General features: G+C 39.5%; 3 pseudogenes; 2 read left to right on the forward strand and 1 right to left on the reverse strand.

Annotated features, from left to right (window-relative positions):
• LOC146607784 (protein NLRC3-like) overlaps window positions 1-3,336 on the forward strand; it is a 40,920-nt pseudogene extending 37,584 nt beyond the window's left edge.
• Window positions 3,337-13,318: 9,982 nt separating this feature from the next.
• LOC146607785 (G2/M phase-specific E3 ubiquitin-protein ligase-like) lies at window positions 13,319-17,490 on the reverse strand (annotated as a pseudogene).
• Window positions 17,491-22,006: 4,516 nt separating this feature from the next.
• On the forward strand, window positions 22,007-22,725 carry LOC146607786 (uncharacterized; annotated as a pseudogene).
• Window positions 22,726-23,253: the final 528 nt, after the last annotated feature.

Here is a 23,253-nt window from a genome sequence, read left to right on the forward strand (position 1 = left end):
TTATTATTATTATTATTATTATTATTACAGGATCTAACTAGCATGACAGTTTCAGTTTGATGAGTGATGTGGGCAAACACTTGATTATTTATTTTGATTGTGATTAATAGCTTTGGGTAGTATGGGAAGTTCGAGTGCTAGGAGAGGAGTGTGCAACTGTTTAGCTAACTCTCAATCAACAAGTCTCTGCCCGACACCGAAATCAGCGAGAGCCTGAAGGGGTTGGAGTAGCCTGGTAAGCCTGCAAAAACACAGGGAGCAGTAGCCAGGGTTTAATATTAGTAACTGATCTGCCCACCTGTATCCCAGAACATACCTGCAGGTGGAGCTTTTTAACCATTTGGGGCAGGATACTAGAAAGTGATCAGGCAAACCACCTTACGGGGTGGCTGTAGCTCAGGTGGCAGAGCAGGTCAGCCACTAATCAGAAGGTCGGTGGTTCGATCCCAGTGATGGTTCACTCTGCATCCTCTTGCATGCAGGCAGGCTGCCTCCTGGCTGGTTTCCAAATATCCTTGGGCAAGATACTAACCCCATGTTTGCCCACTGGTGGTGGTCAGAGGGCCCGGTGGCGCCAGTGTCCGGCAGCCTCGCCTCTGTCAGTGCGCCCCAGGGCAGCTGTGGCTACAATGTACAATGTAGCTTGCCATTGCCAGTGTGTGAATGACTGAATGTAGTGTAAAGCACTTTGGGGTCCTTAGGGACTGAGTAAAGCACTATACAAATGCAGGCCATTTTTTTTACCATTAAAAATAGTTGAGAGCTGGAAATGCACAATTTGCATCGGTTCCAGCACAGAATCTGTGACAGAAGAGGCAATAACTGGGGTGGATGTTTGTACTGGTAGTGCAGCGGAAGTCAACCCGAAGACAGCGAGGAAATGACCTGCGGAGTCTGTTTTTCTCTCAGCTTCCCTCTTCCTCAGGCGTTGTCTATCTGGAGGGAAAGGGAAACTAAATCCTTGAAAGAGGCGGGTTCATCGCGAGAAGCGAGCTGATCTTTTATGCACTTTTAGTGCTTGCAAATAAATGTAGTGCCTGACCTGGCCAGCCTACCTCTTCCAATACCAGCCACCTCAGTGGACTGGCCAGTGGGGCTGTGGGAGGAATCCAGAGTAAACCTGTGCAACCTCCAAATAGAAAGGACCTGGCCAGGTGATGGAATGGATCTCAGCACCTTCTTGCTGTTAGGCAACAGTGCTAATCACCACACCAAGTGCTGCCATAACTGGAATGTATAATTTCAAAGATGTACTGTATAAAATAGAAACAATATATACCAGATTTGGTGTGATGCTTGACCCTACAAAACTCCATGGTACTTTATCAACTTTGAATGCCTAGATTTGTGGTTCCTGGTTTAAATGCATTCACTCTTTAGATTCAGAAATCAAAGCAATAAGAAGCCAGATCATCAACAGTTTGATCCACGTATGGATTGATGTGTAGTTGTGAAAATGTTGGACTGTTCCTTTATTAGTGTCTAACAGTATGTGTATGAGAGTGATGTAATGTCCATATGTGCATGCTGACAGTGTTGGGGAGTAACGGAATACATGTACCGCCGTTACGTATTTAAAATACAAAATATGAGTAACTGTATTCCGTTACAGTTACCGTTTAAAAAGGTGGTATTCAGAATACAGTTACTTTGTTGAAATAAATGGATTACACTGCAGTACTTTCCTGTTTCATTTTGTCGCGGGTCAGGACTGTTTGGGTTTTGTTTGACAGCTACGTTCTGTTGTTCCAGGCGGCAGCGTTACGGTTGCCATGGTTACAGGGCGACGCTCTCTCTCTCTCTGCGACTGTGTGTTTCCTGGGTGAGAGAGCACCTTTTCGTTGTTGTTGTTGTTGTGCTAAGCTAACAGGCAGAATGCTACAAGCATAGCTCTAAAGAATGTAGCATCATGGGCAGTGTAGTCCGTGTTGCAGGGAGAATGGACTGCCATACACGTTATGGGTCTGTAAGCGAGGAGGGAGAAAAAGGGGAGTGGAAAGGTACGAGTTGTCATCGAGGAAAAACGGGAGCTGGAAGCATGTAAATATAATAATAACCACTTCAGCCAAGAAGAGTGCCTGACGAGCCCAGTTGTAAGTAAGCTATTAAGACTCGACTGTACACCGTGTTCCCGTTTTCCTCCAAAAACAATAAGTTCCGTTGGAGCAGTCTTTCAACGCCTCTCTCTGTCTCTCGCAAGAAAAGTTGACCCACACAACAAAGTAGAGCTATTTTTCGGCTACGAGCCGACAGGGACCCCGCCGTATTAGTCAGAGGTCCCTTTACTACAGTTCGGAGTCGCGGACCTTCAGTAATAGTAATGAATCACACAGCAATAGTACATTCACGTTGTTGTAAAAAGCATGATAATATATTAAGTAATCCAAAGTATTCAGAATATGTTACTGTCATTAAGTAACGTAACGGAATACGTTACAGAATACATATTGAGACATGTATTCTGTATTCTGTAATGGAATACATTTTAAAAGTAACCTTCCCAACACTGCATGCTGAAAGAGACTGTGCTGGTCTGATCCCCCTCCTCCTTTCAGGGTGGAGCCTGCTGGAGTCCGATGGTTGAGACCAGGTCTGAGGAAGTGTAAGTGTGCTTTTAATGTGATTCATGAAAACAAAGCATCACTCATTCACATCTCTGATGTCAGGACTCATGATCAAAGTGTCAATCAATGAACAGATGATGGATCAATAACTGCAGCTGGATTGTGTTTGTTCTCTCCATCAGATTCCTGTCAACTCACAATCGACACAAACACAGTACACACAAACCTCAAAATGTCTGACAACAACAGGAAGGTGACACGTGTGGAGGAGGTTCAATCATATCCTGATCATCCAGACAGATTTGATGTTTATGAGCAGTTGCTGTGTAGAAATGGTCTGACTGGTCGCTGTTACTGGGAGGTCGAGTGGAGAATAACAGTTATTATATCAGTGAGTTACAGCAAAATCAGAAGGAAAGGACTCAGTTATGACTGTTTGTTTGGAAACAATGATCAGTCCTGGAGTCTGTACTGCACTGATGATGGTCCTCATTATGTCTGTCACAATAAGAAAGAGACATCCATCTCCTCCTCATCCTCCTCTGTCTCTAACAGAGTAGCAGTGTATCTGGACTGTCCTGCTGGCACTCTGTCCTTCTACAGAGTCTCCTCTGACACTCTGATCCACCTCCACACCTTCAACACCACATTCACTGAAACCCTTTATCCTGGGTTTATGCTCATGTCTCCTGGTTCCTCAGTAACTCTGTGCCGAGTTGAGTGTAAAGAGTGTCCTCCTGTTAGAGAAACACTCTGACTGTTGAACAGATAGTTCAGTCTGTACATGTTTGTCTCTTTCACTCAGAAACACATTTTCAGATTCATGGATTCAATCAGTTGACGTATAAAACTGTTCTAAATGATTCCTTGTAAACATCTTCAACTCAGCAAGGTCCACTTACATGTTCATGACCAGCTGATGTGATTGACATCAGTCACTATGGTAATTTGCCTGGTAAAAAGAGCCAGTGCTGCCATGTAGCCATCCTGCCTCACTGACAGGCTTTTGGACTGTTCCAATTAAACTATCAGTTCCCTAACATCACAATGTGTGGCTGTTATGCATGTCAAAGTGATGTCATTTTAGGCTTAAATGTCCAAGTTGCTCAGTCACATTCATTACCATAGTGTAACATTACTCAGCTAATCAGAAAGGAAAAGCTAAACATGTCTATGGCCTTCACATTACTCAGTCTGAAGCAGGTCTCTGATCCAGATTAAATCCAAGGTATAGATATAGTGCTGCTATGACTGAATCTTCTTTGTTCTTATTTGCTTTTTCTTTGTTGTATTTCAAATCCCAGGAAGAGATGCCTTGGAAGTGGAAGTATTGCCCTGTTAACTTTCAAAAGAGGGCAGCTATTTAAGCATTACAGGCTAAAACATTGGATTTTTGCAGCAACCAAAGTATTTCCTTGTTTACAGATACGCCAGTTCTGTTTTGCTGTATGTCATGTGGGTTTGCTGTTCTTGTTCGGAGACTGTCTGTTGTACCCACCTGTGTACTGCACACTTCAAAGTACAACATAAAGTCAGGTGCCCTTATAAAGGCTGTAAGTTTGAAAGCTGAATCTGCTGCACCGAACAAAACAGACTAGGAACACAACTGGAAGAGATACAGAGACTGATTTTCATATAGCACTTTTCTACTCTTCTGGAGTACTCAAAGCACTTAATACAGCATGCCACATCCTTCTATGATTTTTAAGTACCGTACTTACTAACTAACATTCCCACCCTGATGGATGCATCAGAGAGCAATGTAAAGTAAATATTTTGCCCAAGGACATTTGGCATGCAGACTAGGAATCAAACCATCAACCTTACAACCAGTAAATGACCTGCTCTACCTCCTGAGCTAAAACCACCATGAAGTGATTGGTTGTGACCTAAGTAACGACAGAGATGGTGCACAAGAGCAAATGCTGATAATATGGAGGGGTGCCCTCAGGCCTCTGGGTCTGAAGCTCGGTCCTCTCTGGCACAGCTGGCTGCCGGCAGAGCCTGCGGGCACGCCACTGCAACCCCCTCTGGCCTCTGCTCCATAGCTGCTGGGTGACCTCTCGTTTGGGGCTCTACTCAGCTCTTCCCAGGAGGGTGGCACGGTTCCCCCCCCTTTTGGTGGTCCTCCTCGGGTCCTCGTACTCTGGGGCCTCTGGATATCTGGGGCCTGGATCTCCTCGATACCTGCTTCATGCCCTGGGGACGGGGCTATGGCTCCCTACACTCTCTAGCAGATCGTTACATGGAGAAACCTTTGGAATACAAGCATGCTGATCCACACAGGTATGCACACAGGTGTACACACGGGTGTTCACAGACGCGGACTACACCTTTCTTGGCTGCTACCTCAAAGCACATTGTGTGCTGTCTATCTTGCGTGCTGCACAATATCGTTTAATATTTAGTATCTACTGTTATCTACTGCTAGCTAGTTTATTGTGATGGTGCTGTATTTATTATGTTGCTCTTTTTTTTGTTTGCTTTCTCTTCTGTTTGTTTTTTTTCTCCATACAGGTGATCCAGGTGTTTTTTTTGTTTTTTTTTCTTTCTTCCCCCCCTTTCTCACCGTCTCTTCTCCCCTCTGGTTTTCTTTCTCTCCCTCTTTCATTCTTTCTCCCTGTCCTATCCCCCAGTCATGTCTGTCCCATTTGTAGCAACCGAAAATAAAATAAATACATAATTATAATAAAGGTCAATCAAATGGACCAATATGGCAAGGCCATGATGATCCACTTGGTAAAATAAATCCACTTGGCATCTTTCTTGGCCTTAAGACAACAATTCTGATGGCTAAAGATCCAAACGGGGCACAAAAAAGAAAAAAAAAAGATAATATGGAGGAATTGCCTCTTCTTTCTCCTTTGGTTTCATGTTTTCTCCTGGATTTTTCCAAGGATCAGATTTGTAGATAAAATGTGGAATGTACAACACACAATACAGAAAAAGCTTTAATAAAACCGATTCTTCCAAAATGTACCTTAAATTCAAAAAGTACTAAAGAGATAACAGTAATGAGCACACACTCAAACAGCAGTAATGATGACTAAGAAGTTCTTCAAATGACACTGTAACTGTATTTAACAGGAACATGGTCATTGAAAGCAACACACTTGATGAAATAGTCACATGATGTTCATCTGTCTCAGCTGAAATGTTTAAAATTTGTTCCAATGTGTTAAATTGACTGAATATTTATGGAATGAAGCTTCCAGTGAAAAGTGAATCAGTGTAGGTCAATGACTGCATCGTGTGTATGATTGCAAACAAAAAATTGAAAGAATTTCAAGAAGACAGTACAAAAAATATATTTGAGCAGTGAAACAGACAGCAGGTAGATGTGTGATGTTTCCCTGTGGTCTGCAGGTCCAGGCCCAGAGTGATGGATCTACATCAGACAACTGAAGTAAATTCAGTTGTTAGCAGCACAGAAATAACCACAAAGCATAAAAACGTAGAACGCCTAGCACGCAGCAGCTACAAGCATCTTGTGTACATTTACTCAGCATGATAGCAACAACCTGAACTATATTTATGATACACTATTTCAGACCATTCAGCTCCTTACCAAAGACTGTGTGTCACATCCTTCTCTCCTGTCCACCTCACAGACTGTCTGCTCAGCTAACCTGAAATATCATCTGGACGAACTGTTACAGTGAAGCCTGAACTCACAGTGAGTGAACCTCTGCAGCCAGATATGTACAGCTGTTTCACTGAGTGAAACTCACTGGCAGCAACATAAACACATTTTATAAAATTAAGTTTAATCAATAGACTAAGAAACAGTTTGACCTTTTTCTTAGGATTGATGCATGCTTCCCATCCCAGAAGTGATGTGATACTGTCCAACAGATTAATGAGACAGCAGAGCAGATGCTTGAGGACATGCCTTTGAATCCTCTGGTTTAAAATATTTCAAGCAAGATAATATATTAAGTAATCCAAAGTATTCAGAATACGTTACTGTCATTGAGTAACGTAACGGAATACGTTACAGAATACATATTGGGGCATGTATTCTGTATTCTGTAATGGAATACATTTTAAAAGTAACCTTCCCAACACTGCATGCCGAAAGAGACTGTGCTGGTCTGACCCCCCTCCTCCTTTCAGGGTGGAGCCTGCTGGAGTCCGATGGTTGAGACCAGGTCTGAGGAAGTGTAAGTGTGCTTTTAATGTGATTCATGAAAACAAAGCATCACTCATTCACATCTCTGATGTCAGGACTCATGATCAAAGTGTCAATCAATGAACAGATGATGGATCAATAACTGCAGCTGGATTGTGTTTGCTCTGGTTTAAAATATTTCTTCAACATTCTATAATCCAGTGACAGTTGTCAGTATTTCCACTAATGCACAACAAACAATAACTTCTGATAATTCATTCGGCAAATTTTATTTTTCAAATTGTAAACAAATACAGTTTAAAACAGCGTTTCTATTGCTGCCACAGTGTAACTCAGTTTAGCAGCAACCTGAAGTGTCCATCGCAGTGACCAATCACATTAGGATGCCACCCTCTTGGCCACCCCCCCCCCCCCCCCCCCCCCACCCCCGGCTTCTGCTCCGCGGCTGCTGAGTGAGCCCTCATCTGGGACTCTCCTCAGCTCTTTCTGGGACAGTGGCACGGCTGCCCCTCTGTTGGTCTTCCTTGGTCTCTTGTGTTCTGGGGGCCTCTGGATGTCTGGAGTTTTGATCTCCTCCATACCTGCTTCATGCCCTGGAGGACGGGGCAGTGGCCCCCCCACACCCTCTAGCAGATCATTACATGAAGGAACCTTTTAAAAAAACAAGCGTGTCCATGCTCACAGGTGTACACACTATGGAATGCCAGGACTGCCATAATGAATTAATTAAATACACCATCAAATAATTAATTAAATGTGTCAATAATTAATTAAAATTGGAATTAATTAAATAAATAAATAGTTATGACACATGTAATTAATTAATTATTGACACATTTAATTAATTATTTATGTATTTCACATTTTAATTAATTATTGACACATTTAATTACTTATTGACACATTTAATTAATTATTTAATGATATATTTATTTATTTCATTTTGGCAGTCCTGGCGCCTGGCTCTCATCATGAAATAATTTTATCTGTCAGCCTCACCCATCAAACTCAGGGGGCGGGGTTAACGCTGATCGAGTCAAAACCATTGCTTTGGCCTGGTGGCCATTGTTTCTAGCACACAACAACCGGCATGTGGAAGCTAACAAAACTGAACTTTGAAAAACCCTGTTTGTGTGTCACAAAATACCGTTTTAATATTTTTTTAGCCGAGAATGTAGTGGTTTAATCTTCATGTGTCTGGTCGGTTTGTCAAGATACAGCCTCTTTGCAAAAGTGCTTCGATGATTTCGGAGATGTCTGCCCAGTCTCACGGCAAAGCTTGGGATAGACCCGCTCGCCTCGCAAGCAATCCCACCGACAAAGCGCAGGCCCCGGTACACAGCTGTAGTAACCCCCGCTGACTTCTTTTACTGAGGTTATATTTATCGGTGTTTTATTTCCTGAAGTTCTTATGTGTCCTACGTGTTTCAGTTGCCAATTCTGAATTATAACTAACATTAAAAAATGTTTAAGGAGGAGAGAGAGCAAATAAATCTGTTTAACATCTGATCTTTGGGTTTTTGTTCAGTAATCAGCGTGACCTGTGTATAAACGCATAAAAGAGATAACGTTGGTGTTTCTGTCATGTAGTAACTGCTGGCTTTAACTGTACAAAGGTTGTTCGACACTATGAAACACATACAGACTTCATGATGTTCGGCTAATATTTTTATTGTGAATATTAATCATGAGGGTAAACGGCCCTGTACACCACGGAGCGAGGTCAGCATATCCACGATATCCTCAGCTCCATGAGTTAACACAGAGTTTCCCAGCTGACTATCTAACTGCCAACTATTCCAGAGACGTGAAAATATACAGCATAAAGAAAAGTGTAAGAGACTCAGCAGCAGATTAGAATAACAGTTATAGATTTAATAAATCACCAAATGAATCCAAGAAACGAGCAAACCTGTTCCGACAATTTGAGTTTGTATTCCCTCAGCTGCAGACTCGCTGCTGTTTAAATGTTTGAAAAGGAAGATTAGATATAAAAAACGTCAAACATAGACTCAGTCTGCCTTCACATTTGATATGAGGCCAGCACGTATAGTGGCTGTGTCCTGTTTTAATATCATACATGTAAAATTGTTGTCTGACCTCCGTCGATCCAGCCGCTCAGAGTCCGTGGTTACCATGGTTACTGCATAAGCGGCTATAATGTTAACAGCTGGCACTGAGAAAACCTACCGGCAGCATGGGTGTTTATGTTTTTCATTGCAAAAGAACTGTCTGAAAGGTTAACTGAAGTTAACTTGGATAAATTATAGCTAAGGAGTATCACAGATATCGCCTACGTGAGCTGTGCGACTGTTCACCACACTGAAATCAGCAGGCTATTACTGAAATACACGTGCTATATCATAAACTATGATATAAATAGGGAGGTCCTATTAACATGTTTAGTTTTAAAGGACACCTTCCTGCCTTTAGTCTCATTCATGAGCAGTATTCGTTTTCTTCTAACATCCAGAAGTCTGCACGATGTGTTTCATAGTTTGTAACAAGCCTTTGACAGGTAAACATAACATGACCGAAAAAGCCAAAAAAAAAAAAAAGAGAGAGAGAGAGAGTGTTGACATAGGAAGAGAAAATGCTCTCAATTATGGAGACAGGCAAATGGTTCATTTATGTTTGATGTGTGTTTATTCCTCCCTAAATATCGTCGGTGAAGTTCGCCATGCACGTAAGATTTTCCTGCGCATTTTTATACCTCTGCCAACAGAGAGAGAGAAAAAAATCACATTCTAACAGACAGCTGGTGCTTAGAATACAGTTGAATAACTATTAAAAAACAGATGATATTTAGATGATAGTTCAGTCTAACACATGTGCCAGTGAACCATTAAACGTCTGTGAAACTATGCAGTTATGAAACGTAACTTTAACCTCAGCCTACGGTGGCCCCTAGAGACAAAGCACGTACAAACTCCAAAACACATGCAAACTCCAAAGCACATGCAAAATACAAAACACACGCAAAATACAAAGCACATGCAAAATACAAAACACATGCAAAATACAAAGCACACGCAAAATACAAAGCACATGCAAAATACAAAACACATGCAAAATACAAAACACACGCAAAATACAAAGCACACGCAAAATACAAAACACATGCAAAATACAAAACACACGCAAAATCAAAAACACATGCAAAATACAAAGCACATGCAAAATACAAAACACATGCAAAATACAAAGCACAACGGAAGTGCTCCAGGACGCTAGGGGCAGTGTTGAGTTTTTGTTACCTAGTGGCTACATAAGCCATGACGTTTCTAATGACCGGATTTGGTGTGTGGCAGTAAAAGGTAAATGAACCTTCTTTTTTTTTTTAAATTATTTGAATATATATTAGTGTTTGTCTATAAATCAACAACTAATACACATATGCTCTCAATTGTGTAATTTAAGTTATGTAGGTAGTTGTGTTTTGGAAGTTCTGTTTTACGCTAGCAACGTAGCTGTTGTGTTGGAAATGCGTTTGTGTATATACACTTTAGCTTAGGTCTGCCCTTTGCCGTTTTAATACTCTATTTTAAAAGAAAAATGCTGTTTCTTTCAGGATAAGAATGTTTTGTCCATATTGTGGCCATAACGTGGGAGAAGTTGTCAAGTTCTGCGGTTCATGTGGCAAACATATTGAGTTTTTGGCGTTTGTCGACAACAGTAAGTATTTCACAAATTACATATTAAAAAAAAGGTTGTCTCAACCAGTTCACAAAGCTGCCATTTGGCTGTTTACAGTTTATTTACATTTGAATGCAGTCCTTATGTACTATATTATTTTTATGTTATATAAATTGCATACACGTTATTTTGCAATCTTTTAAACCATTAAGGTATATCTGTGAAGATTCTTAGTCGTCCAGGTTAGGGTTATAGTTGTAGACTTTATTTGTCTTGAATTTACTGAGGCCCAAAGAAGCAACATATTAATTTAGTTTAATAATGAAACAATACATTGGTTTTAAAATGTCATTGTTATTTAAAACTGCACATTTCTTGTCTGATGATCTATTTTACCATTTCCCATCTTTTTTTTTTTTTTCTGTTTATAAGGATCAATTCAAGAAAACATTTCCATCGAAGACCTCATTCAGAAATATTTCAGAGACGGTTACTCCTATAATGAAACTTTGGACATTTTGGCCTCAAAACATAAACAGAAGATCAGTCTGACCACACTTAAATGTAGATTAAGAAGTTTATCACTGTCCCGCAAAAAAGATTACTCAAGTCAGGCCTTGATTCGTGCTGCAATAATAGAAGAGCTGAAGGGACCTGGTCAACATTATGGATACCGTTCAATGTGGCAGACACTGCGTCAGAAACGCCATCTTTCTGTGAAAAGGCATGATGTCATGGTGATAATGGCAGAGCTCGACCCATCTGGAGTCCAAAAGCGCTCAAGGAAAAAGTTTGTACGAAGAGTTTACGATTCACCTGGACCAAACCACACTTGGCATGTTGATGGATATGACAAATTAAAGCCATATGGTTTGACTATCAGTGGTTGTATTGATGGCTATTCGCGGAAGGTATTATGGTTGGTTTGCGGAGCAACTAACAGCAACCCAGAAGTCATAGCTCAACACTACGTTCAGTGTGCTTCAGAGTTTGGAGTCATACCAGTGCGACTTCGCACAGACTGCGGCACTGAAAATGGGACGATGGCAGCAATGCATTGTGCCTTACGGTCATCTCATCAGGATTTTTTTGCAGGAGCTGCCAGTCATATGTATGGATCTTCAATAACAAATCAAAGAATTGAAAGCTGGTGGTCGTACTTCAGAAAACAGCGGTAGGTTTTAAAAATTTTCAAGAAACAACTATATTAAGCAGATAAAAGTGTGGCTGTAATATATAGTCTGTGATGCAGAAGCCTTGATGTGTATTACACCACCTTTCCTTTATAGCTTCAATGTGTAGCCATTATGTTACATACAAGTATAAGATAGAAAATATAAACTGTAATAGTCAATAAAGAAAGAGAGATGAATAGAAATCCGAAATGCACGCACTTTACGTCAACTCAAGAAACAATTTCATAAATGTAAGAAATAGTGAGGCTTTGAAGGCTGGTGATTTGTGAACTGATGGTATGTTTTTGTCTTTTTTAGAACACAGTTCTGGATGGACCTTTTGAGTGACATGAAGGAAATGCACCTCTTTAATGGTAGTCATGAACACATGTGCTTGGTGCGCTTCATTTTCATGGCTGTGCTTCAGAGGGATCTGGATGAATGCAAAAGAAAGTGGAACACGCACCTGATCCGTCCAGTTAGCCAGTCACGCTGTCCATCTGGTAAACCGGATGTGATGTATTACCTGCCTCATAGGTTTGTATCACTTGTCAATTAAAAATGTGAAAAATCAAAATTCTTTAATTTAAGTAGAAATCAGAAAAATGACATTTTTTTTTTTTAGCACCTTTTAATCTATAAACGGTAAATGTCCTGTATTTGTATAGCGCTTTTCTAGTCCCTAAGGACCCCAAAGCGCTTTACACAACCAGTCATCCACCCATTCACACACTGGTGATGGCAAGCTACATTGTAGCCACAGCCACCCTGGGGCGCACTGATCTATGCACTTGATCATATAGTCTTCTTTTACTGTATGGTCATAAAAAACAGACACCACAGTGTTTGTACCACCAAAAATTTGGACTAAATAGGTCTACTTTTTTTCTACAAGGATGTTGTTGCGTTTTCTTAGTATTTTAATAGTAAAGATTTTCCTTGTACAAACTTTTAGGTTTGGTGGACGCGACTGTGGCCTTGCAGTTGGACATCAAGAGCTGAGCCAGTTCAGGATGAGTTCAACTCCCGATTTCTGTGGAGACCCTCACCTACAGGAATATTTTGAAGGACTAAACAGTGGCTTCAGTTCATCACAGACATTGGAATCTTGTGTGGAGAACTACATCAGACTAAAAAGGCTTGCTGGGTTGTAATGCCAAGGTTCCCACACATCCCAGAACTGTGGATTCCACTTTGTGGTTATAGTAATGCACCACCTGCACTTTTGTTAAGGCTAAAAAAAATGTTTTTTGCTTCAAGTAGAACACAATTATAGTTCATCAGTTTATAGTCACTTAAAAAAAATTGCCTTTGTGTTTTTCCAAATAAGAATATCAGTTGTGACAGTGCGATCAAATAAATTATTTCTCCTAACAGATGATATTGTGAAGACTCTCTTAACCTCCACCTTAAATGCAAGACACGTGTTGGTATTATTAGCTTTATTAATACAGGTTGATATAAAATAAAGGAGTAAAAAACACTCTCATTTAAGTAATAAGATTTATTGGTAACCTTAACAAGGCAAATTACACTTTGCACTGACATACAAATTGTGTAAAATGTACAATATCTATGAATACTACTATTCACCATTTAGAATAGATATAAAGGGAATTCTTTCTAAAGCTAAGGGTACTAAAAGTAATCATTTCAAATCACAGACATTTACTTTAGCATTGTAACTAAAACAAAGGCCTTGGCCCAACAGATATCTAGTCAATTTCTTTAAACAAACCTTTTTGTATAAGAACAAAAACACAGTTGACATGAAGACTATATTACAGTATGAGGATCAAACTGTAAGTCGATCAATACAGACCAAAACCAGGAGAGTTTAATATTCCAAAGTCCATATCATCCTGGAACTGCTTATATGACTGAGCCATTGGTATCACAATGGTGTTTGCACGTTTTCCCAATTGGGAAACGTGATGCATCACCAAACAGCAATCTTGGTCTTGGTTCCATTCCAGCTGGTGGAATGCTGTTTAGGCCCGTGGCAAACATCAGTATGTCTTGTAGGGAGACTGCTGTTTTGGTATCTAGAATTAAATAGAATGTAGCTAAAGATAAATCTTTTTTCTAAAAATTTCAAATACAAAGCAGAATATCAGAAACTTGGATCCTCAAATGTTCCAAAGTATTATGTTTTTCCTTTTTTTCCAAGATTAATAGCACAAATACCTGTTCTATAGCAGAAATATCACCTGACAGTTTAAACTTAAAAAACATCATAAAAGTAATATTCATGAAAGAGCTGCTTTATTGGTTTGCACTGATCGTAGTAATTTGTTTGCAGTACAAGTTTTGTATTATACAAACCTTCAGCGTCTATCAGATAGTCTCGCCAGAATCCAAGCACCCTGGTTTCTTCCTGCCGTCTTGAACTGCCAGGTTCGCTCAGGACCACTGCAAACATGTCCTCTAAAAAGTCAGATGTCAGTGGCTCTGGTCTTGAGCACATGAAGGGTTGGAACAACAAAGGATGCTGCTGCAGGGCATGGATTACACCAAGTGTTGCGAGGCCATCCTTAAATCTATAAGGGGAAAATTGTCATCAGCACTACAATAAAAACATGAAAAACACTTTTTGAATGTTTTATTTTAATTATTCCAAAAGCACAATGATTTTTACATACTTTATTGATCCTAGGGGGAAATTAGATCTCAGCATTTAACCCATCACCCTTGGGGTGAGCAGTGAGTTAGTGCTGGCTGTCTTTCTCAAGGACACACCTGGTGTGTGTGCTCTCATCAAACGTGCTACCTTCTGAATCCCAGTCTGTTTTATCCATTGCTCCACCATGCCACCTTCAGAATTTATATTTTACCATCTGCATTTCTATTCATCAGCAAGGGAATGTTGCAGACTGGAGCTTAACTTACTTCAGCCACAATGTTGCAAATGCATTTTCAGCCAGTACAGTACGGTTTATTCTCAATAAAACCAATAATGTAAAAGATCAAACCACCTACAAACATCAAATTTGCACTGCATTTTTTAAAGTACCTGCCTAAACATGGTCACTAGCTGAACTTGTGTTTGCAGCTTTGTCCGTTTTATGCGGGGACTGATAAGTAACAAGAATTCTAATAGAATAAGTGTTTAAAAGTTTGAAATTTGATCTCTGTCCTTGCAGCTTCACATGATTTTTTCTATACTGAGTAAACCACATGCATGATAACTCAAAACCTTTTTGCAAACATTAGTATAACAAACACAAGTATAATTAACCATGGAAACAATAAATAAAAAGGGAAGATGCAAAACTGTAAAATTAAGCAAAAACATACAAATTATTCAAAAAAAATTTTGGTCAAAAGAATAGGCAGACCACTTCTGTAGCTGTGGTCTGTTATCAATTCAGTATAGTGTTGCTTACGGTTTAAAAACAATTTTGTTAAAAAACTATTATTAAAATAGTGTAGCTACATTGCCCCATTATTTTGTATCAGTCCAAATACTTACAAATATGTTACCTTTGGATTGAGAAGTGGTTGCGGTATATGATGTACCACCTAAGGTAGTCCTTAATGATGTTGCCTTTACCATCTAAAGAGTCCGGAAATCCATAGCAGCCAGCTGTCTGCAATAAGCTGCAATGCATTTCAATGCACCCATGGAGTTCCTTCAGCGTTGCAGCATTGGATATCTAGTGTTTACATAAGAAAAAAAAGAAAATTGCAGTATCACAGGTTGTTGTGCATGACGTTCACATCAAAATTATTTTAAATATAATTACTAGTGTACTTCAATGTTTGGTCTATATTTTAAAGCATGTTATTCTGGTATTGTTTTCTACTCCTCTACTTAAAGTCAAACATTTATCTTTGTTCATAATTAACAAACATCAGTACACTTAGCATGCTGATTAAAATTACAACTACTTTGGAGCACAGTGTTACAGTCCAATGTGCAATTAACACATCAAGCTTTGTGATAACAAAAGAAATTGTAGTTTTAAAATAGAATATTTAAATCAACATACTTCCAACAGAAAAGCTTTTGTAGCTTCATCAGTTACATCTTCAATTGTGACCTCCACCACATCAGACTTTGTTGTCCCAATCAGATGCTGGTAGAGTGTCTTGGAGAGGAAGGCAGGCCCTGGACCACCATGTACCAATGATGTGGCAATCATTCTGCCAGCAAGGAAATATTCATCCTCTCTTGCAGCTGGTAATGGATGTATTTAGTTAGTTATGCTAAAATAATGCTTTAAATTATATGCCTTTTTATTTTAATAAGCAATTAATCATCCAAGCTCTTAACTTCAGAATGTATTAATTTAATTTTATAGTCAGATGGTATAACTTTCTCACCAGCGCTGTCAAATGTAAGAAATTTGCTGTCCTCAGGTCCATCAAAGATTCGTCGTGATCTAAGGCATTTCATTAATAATGTCAAAAATTCACATTTAGGACCACCATTATCCATTCCATCTTCACGCTGTCCTGCATCATCGCTGAACTTCACAAGTATATCATCAGTTGGGTTGTAAGACACACGTCTAAAGCCCCGAGCTGCTCCGTCCCAAACATTTGCTCTGTTTATATTAAATCTGCTGACAGATGTTTTTATTGTCTTAGACGCCAGCTCTTCAAGTACTTCTGCAGCAGTCAGGCCATTTGTACTAGAACATAAAAAAATTATTTAATATCACATAAAATGAGGATGTTAATACTCACTTTTAGCATATTTACATTCTCACATTTAAATGTATACTTACCTTTGTGTTTCACTCTCATCCTTTTCGATGAGAACTTCTTTGTCTGAGTCACTATCAATTACAATCGGTGCATAAACACTTGTGTATGTGCTGCAATAAAAAACATTTAGTGGGCAAAGTAGAACATTTCTTAAAATCTAAAGTTAACTAAGATTTTATTGGTCTAGTGTCTCAATACACAAATTTCTGTGTCCAAAACATACCTGTAGCAGGGACCTTGAGTCTAAATATCAAAAATATATGAACAGTTAATATATTTTATGTTTGTAGCCTGTATGATAATTATTAATGACATTTTTCAGAGTCTTACTTCAGAAGAAGTTTGCAAGTTTGACCCCCTGTAAAGAATTTAAATAATTTCAGAATTTACAATATAATACATAATAATGTATTTTGGCTCCTCACTATTCACGGTCGCCGCACTGTATCCTCCACAATACAAAACTTACCTATTTCTTGAAGGTGCTCTTTCCGGGGTGCTGTGATTATCTGGAAAATCCCATACCTGATAAGTAGTAAAATAAGCTTAACAGCACTTTTTAAAACTTTTAACTTTTCTTGATTATATTGGTGTATACAAACACAGACACACACACACACACACACACACACAAAACAATGGTAAAGAAAAAAGACTAACCACAGTGTCCGACAGTGGGCTTTCTACTGCTTTTACTTGAACTTCATTGTCCTCTTCAGATTCACACTGTGTTGCAATCTGCAAATATTCAATGATTCAAAACATACAGTCTAATTTAAATATATGTATGTATTGAAAGCTATATCTAACAATTAGCAAACATATAGAACACTTTGGCTATAAAGCACAAATTAAATATATTTAAAATCTGTGGCAAAATCATGTCACTCTCTGATCAACATTTTTTTGAAAAATCTTGAATTATTTTTAATATCTAAAATTTATGATTGTCACTGCATTATCAGAATCACTTACCAGTATTTAAGAAGTCATCATGGTTGCAAATGTAGAGAGTTATTCTTTGATAGGCCTTCCCTATGGCATCCTTGTATTTTTGGATGTTGAAAGGGGTGTTGGTTCCAGGAATTGTGTTAACTTCCCTTGCATCAGGGTATAGCAGTACATAGGGTCCATCGGCCATGTCCTGGTTAAAGTCCTTATGTTTTTTCACGCTGGCAGACAAGATTTGCTCAGTTGACCAGTGAGAATGAACATCAACTGGAAGTGACTTTCCTCGAACAGGTCTTATACCATCACTGGTCCTTCTCATGATGCCAATCTGTATCTAGGAATGAGATTAACAATAACATGTTTTTACATCTTTGCTCCTACATGGTGTTCCCTGTCTTCCATTTTATTTCTGATCTGTAGTTGTGCTCCAGCTGTGCTGTGACTCAAAAGACAACATTAGCGACTAAATATAGTTTTAACAGGGGGCATATATTATTGAAGGAATGTTGACCAAAGGCTGACAATTAAGAAATTCTGATCAGGTTAACAATTGTAAGCCCTGTATCAGTGGTGAACTACAATCCCCAAGAGCGGCAACTAGATCGTTTCTAGTTTCTTCAACGTTCCCCAAGCAACACTAATGTCCAAGGTTGTGATTAGCTGAACACACCATATGCAGGTAATAAACAGCAATCAGCCTCAAAGTAAATTAAACAGAGATAGTACGGGGGGGTCCATAGCTGTAGAGGACATAGTTGGCCACCCTTGCAATATATACAGTTCCTTTCATATGCATATGGAAATTTACAGCGATGCCTTGGCAGTGCTACAGGTAATTTGGATTTTGTATTAGCAACAAAAGTGGTCAACTTCCACGTTCAAGTTTATGACATACCTTAATTGGTTTCTGGTCCTTCTGTTCCTGGTGTTTCTTTGAAAAAAATGCCTTTCTTTCCCTTTCTTTCACATCCCTAAATTTTATAAATGACTCCACTAATGATTTCCCAGCTATAAACAGAAAAAAAAATTACAATTTTAGGGAAGGGACAGTTAAGAAGATTTATTTAATACAAATATGTTTTTTACCCTGTGTAGACTGTATAGTTGTGCCAGTCAGGATGCTGGAACTGGTAGATGGAAGAGCTGCTGCCTCTTCACCAAGGGCAGGATTTCTCGACACAGTGCTGCTGATGTCCTTTAAAAACTTGATGTTTTTACCACATAGACTACAAAAGGCAGGACTGTCTGCCAAGAGGTGTCCACAGAAGGGACAGTACATCTGTAAAAATGACCCCATCAAATGTTTTACAAAATTAAGATTCACTACAACCCACAGAAAATACAAGTATTTCACATCTTACATTAAGACTCCTGAACCAAAAACATTACACTTAGATTTTTATAACCTCACTTGCAAATACTTGTTTGACCATGAGAATGTTTTTCAATCAATTACTCAGAGCAAAATATTAAAATAAGATTACATATTTTATCTTAACTTTCATTCTATATATGTATATAAACGGCACAGCATGCTACTTTTTATGTTTAGCAAAGGACAGAAATCGCTAAAACATGACGTTTTCATACTTTTATCCATTTTTTTAAACCAGTTCTCCATGAGCAAAGCATAAACCAAGCGTTCATAGTAATAAAAAAACAACAACAATCAAACTAACAACAGTTTGCACATTACCTTTATTATGAGGCGTGGTTGGTCTATCCTTGCTGGTGTTTTCCGCTGGTATCCATCTCCGTGTGTTTGCAACAAACTTGCCGTTTATTTTGCAAATCGAGCTCAACACTGCCCCTAGCGTCCTGGAGCACTTCCGTTGTGCTTTGTATTTTGCATGTGTTTTGTATTTTGCATGTGTTTTGTATTTTGCATGTGTTTTGTATTTTGCATGTGCTTTGTATTTTGCATGTGTTTTGTATTTTGCATGTGCTTTGGATTTTGCGTGTGTTTTTGATTTTGCGTGTGTTTTGTATTTTGCGTGTGCTTTGTATTTTGCGTGTGTTTTGTATTTTGCGTGTGTTTTGGATTTTGCGTGTGTTTTGTATTTTGCGTGTGCTTTGTATTTTGCATGTGTTTTGTATTTTGCATGTGCTTTGTATTTTGCATGTGCTTTGTATTTTGCATGTGTTTTGGATTTTGCATGTGTTTTGGATTTTGCATGTGTTTTGGAGTTTGTACGTGCTTTGTCTCTAGGGGCCACCGTATCAGCCAAACCGATTTGCTCAGTTGTAAATAAAACAGCGAAGTAAACGTGACCCGACAGACAGAACCTGAGTGAATGAAGTCCAGCGTTAACCACTGAGAGCTAAAACTCAGCTGAGGTTTCAAAGCTGTGTGCCGGTGATTGGACATCAGCCGCTGATGAAGCTGTTCGCCTATAAAGTGCTCTGTAAGGAAACAAGCTCCAGCAGCTCTGCGCTCGGGGAAAACACTATATTTACTTATCTTGTGCAGAAAAATGCGCTGACATTGCTTTATATCGAGTACCGGCTGCCCAGTTAAACTGTGACTATCACCAGGTAACGTAGGCGCGTTTCTTGAATTAGCAGCAGGTGTTAAACAGCTGACAGATGAGGAGGAGAATGCATGCAGGTAAACTGAGGGTCTGTTGAGCTGATCGCTGGTTTCGTGAGAAAAATGTCAGCTCGTTCTTTATGTTACAGAAGCACAGAGACACAAGACCAGGCGGAAAGAGACGATCGTTCGGTGAAAATGAGAATCTGCGAATGCAACATGTGGAACACAGAGAGTGGAATATGTAAACAAACCGGTTAACGTAGTAACCCCCTGGGTGCACTCTGCATGCTAATTGTTAGCAGAGCTAGTGAAATCTCTGAAAACATCTGAGCACTTTTGCAAACATGTTCTATGTTGACAACCAGACATACGTCGCGACATTCGCGGCTAAAACACTGTTAAAAGTGTAGCTGGTGACAGAAAAACTACACCACCACCATTGCTGCCTGTGATTTGATCTGCATTCTGGGATACCTGGCTGCCCCAAGTCTACACAAGCAATCGATTATCTAGGATCGACCTGTTTTGACTTACTTTGCACGGCAACCAATCAAATGTTAGAGAAGCTGCATGGGCAGCGTTAACCCCGCCCCCTGAGTTTGATGGGTGACAGATAAAATTATTTCATGATGAGAGCCAGGCGCCAGGACTGCCAAAATGAAATAAATAAATATATCATTAAATAATTAATTAAATGTGTCAATAATTAATTAAATGTGTCAATAATTAATTAAAATGTGAAATACATAAATAATTAATTAAATGTGTCAATAATTAATTAAATGTGTCAATAATTAATTAAAAAGTGAAATACATAAATAATTAATTAAATGTGTCAATTATTTAATGGTGTATTTAATTAATTCATTATGGCAGTCCTGGCGTTCCATACACACGGGTGATCACACCCACAAACTACACCCTTTTTGGCTCCTACCTCAAAGCACACTGTGTTCTGTTGATCTTATGTGCTGCACAATAATGTTTAATATTTAGTATTTACTGTCATATTCCCATATATCATTGTGATGTTGTTTATTCTATTACTCTTGTTCTCTTCTGCTTGTTTTCTTTTTTCTTTCTCAACAGGTGATCCAGGTGATTGATAGATGCATTTTTTTTTCTCTTTTTTTTTTCTGCCCATTCTGTTGGTTTTTGTTTTTTGCCCTTCTCCCCCGTCCCTCTTCTCAGCTGTTTCTTTCCCTCTTTCTTTCTCCCCTTCTTTCCCCCAGTCAAGTCTGTCCCGTATTCAGCAAGTGAAAATAAAATAAACAATAAAAGGTGAATCAAATGGACCATTACGGCAAGGCTGGGATGGTCAATTTGGTAAAGTAAATCCGTTGGGCATCTTTCTTTGCCTCTAGACAATAATTCTGATGGCAAAAGAGCCAAACGGGACAGGCAAAAAAAAAAGAAAAAAGGATGCCACTCTCTTTTCAAATCAAATCACTTTTATTGTCACATCGCATGTGCAGGTACACTGGTACAGCACATGTGAGTGAAATTCTTGTGTGCAAGCTTCGCAAGCAACAGAGGTGTGCAAAATACAATACAATAACATAAGAGCAAGCAAAATATAACAATAGGTAAATCTGAAGATTATAACAATAAATATATGTACAAATATATATGAGTGTATGCACATTACTGAATATGTATACTAAATATGTATATCTATGTGTGTGAAAATTAAATAAAAATTTAATATACAGAGTGGCAGTTGGAAATGTGCAAAATGTGCAAAAGTAGCATTTATGTACAGTATGGAGTGCATAATGTTGAAGTTCCGGTAAGTGATGGTGAGGTGTGTATGAAGTGTTCAGCAGTCTGATAGTCTTAAATACGTTTATTTGTGTGAGCAAGTTTTCTCACCTAGCGCAGACACGCGAGAGCTCTAAGCTGCAGCAGCAGCATGCAAAGCAGACATTGGTTGCACGAGTGACATGCAATTATTTGCTTGGATTCTTATTTTACCTCACGCATTTGTTATGATATAAAAATCGTTTCATGTCAGTTTGTGGAGGAGGCGTTCACTGACACACTGAATGTGGCCTGCGCTCGACCAGAGAGCCGCTGAAAACACTCTCAGCTCCGGGGTGTTCATATTAACACTGCAGGACTAACAGAGAGAGACATCTCTGTGAGTCTCTGAGAACTCTGAATCAAGATCACCTAAGATGTGTTTTCACATTAGTAGTAATATACCTGCAGTCTTTCACCATTTGGAACATCAACAGCTCGACCTAAGGAACACAGACAGACACCTCTACCTAAGGAGTGCAGGATGACATCGGTATCAACCATGACGAGTAGCCAGGACGTCGCCCAAGCCACAGCCGCTCTAGGTACGTCTACAGGCATATGCACCCGGGGCCCTCATTGTAAAAAACAACGCTGTGAAAACGTCGTAGATGGGACTGAATTTAAGTTAGAATATCGAGGCAGTAAATGGTATGTGTATACCGTTAAATATACCAGTGGAGCAGTTATGCTTCATGTAGATTGTGGTGAGGGAATGCTTTGGGGGGAATCACAAGCCATGTCTACTAAAAACTGGAAACTCTTTCGCACTGTTGTTTGTGCGGACTTGGACAATGTGGGCTTCTCAGAGATGCTGTATGTTTCCCAGTGGAACAGTCCGACAGGCCCTGAGCTTTACTGGGTCGAGGCTGATCGTTTCAACCGCAGCCCCGATGACTTTATTTTTCTCAATGTATGTGATGACGGGGAAAGTCTTATTGCTGCCAGAGGGGTTGAAAACTGGAGGTTAAATCCTTACCCTCTAAGCATAGAAGAGCGCACTACATGGTTTAAGGACATGTTTTTATACAGTGGTGCGACTGGAGAGCTATGCTGCGTCTGTTTAGCCAGATTGACGACGCCATCAAGAGGGATAGGCTCAACACTGCATACGAGGGTATTAGAAAACGCCTTGTTTTTGATGATTTTGCGACTTGTCCGAAGACTGGCTTGCCTTCTACCCTGTGCAAACCTAAAATCACAAGGCCGTCTGACAACTAAATAAACCAAATGGTAGGTTGTGTGTGTGTGTGTGTGTGTGTGTGTGTGTGTGTGTGTCCTTTCCATGATAAATGGTAAATGGCCTGTATTTATATAGCGCTTTACTAGTCCCTAAGGACCCCAAAGCGCTTTACATATCCAGTCATCCACCCATTCACACACACATTCACACACTGGTGATGGCAAGCTACATTGTAGCCACAGCTGCCCTGGGGCGCACTGACAGAGGCGAGGCTGCCGGACACTGGCGCCACCGGGCCCTCTGACCTGATATTTTTATGTTCATTCAAAAAAATGTACAGATTGCCATTGGGTTAAAAACATTTGAAGGTACCCAGAGATAAATACTTATGTGAGATAAGTAAATAAGCACATACACGCAACACCACCATTAGATTTCACACTTGTTGCGCTGGGTTACCATGGCTGCGCGTCTTTTTGTCGACTGGGCAGTTAAACAGAGGTGAGAGGTATGCTTTGAGTGGCACAGAGGGTGGCCAACATATTTTTTCCACTTACCTTTAATAA

The sequence above is a fragment of the Diplotaxodon limnothrissa genome, linkage group LG23 (assembly GCF_057381915.1).
Source record: "Diplotaxodon limnothrissa isolate DT_005_m linkage group LG23, D_limnothrissa_male_GT1.1, whole genome shotgun sequence".
In the NCBI taxonomy this organism is placed as follows: Eukaryota; Metazoa; Chordata; class Actinopteri; order Cichliformes; family Cichlidae; genus Diplotaxodon; species Diplotaxodon limnothrissa.